This window comes from Seriola lalandi, unplaced genomic scaffold (assembly GCF_002814215.2).
Source record: "Seriola lalandi dorsalis isolate HSWRI2012SDOR001 ecotype SW California unplaced genomic scaffold, Sedor1 jcf7180002054656, whole genome shotgun sequence".
Classification (NCBI taxonomy): domain Eukaryota; kingdom Metazoa; phylum Chordata; class Actinopteri; order Carangiformes; family Carangidae; genus Seriola; species Seriola lalandi.
In genome coordinates, this window is record NW_019525209.1 from 195,824 (window position 1) to 196,293 (window position 470).

Here is a 470-nt window from a genome sequence, read left to right on the forward strand (position 1 = left end):
GTGCGTGCGTGTGTGTGTGTGTGTGTGCGTGCGTGCGTGCGAGCGAGAGTGTGTGTGTGTGTGTGTCACTTGGTGATGTTGACCTTAACTCCAGCTGAACTCCATTTGAATGGATGATCCTCACCACCATCATCGCAAACTGCATCGTCCTGGCTCTGGAACAGCACCTTCCTGACGGAGACAAGACGCCTCTGTCCGAACGACTGGTAACACACACACACACACACACACACAGATACTGACACACAACAAATACACCATACACACACACACAGGTGTATACAAACATGCACACAGGGGGCGGTATGTGTACGGACAGAAAGATACACAAGGACTCGCAAACACACAGACGAGTGACGCGCAGAACAGACACACAGATGAAAACATAAACACACATTGACAGAGCACACACAGGCACAGAGTGACGCACAATCACACGGGCAAACGACCACAATACACACACATTTGGT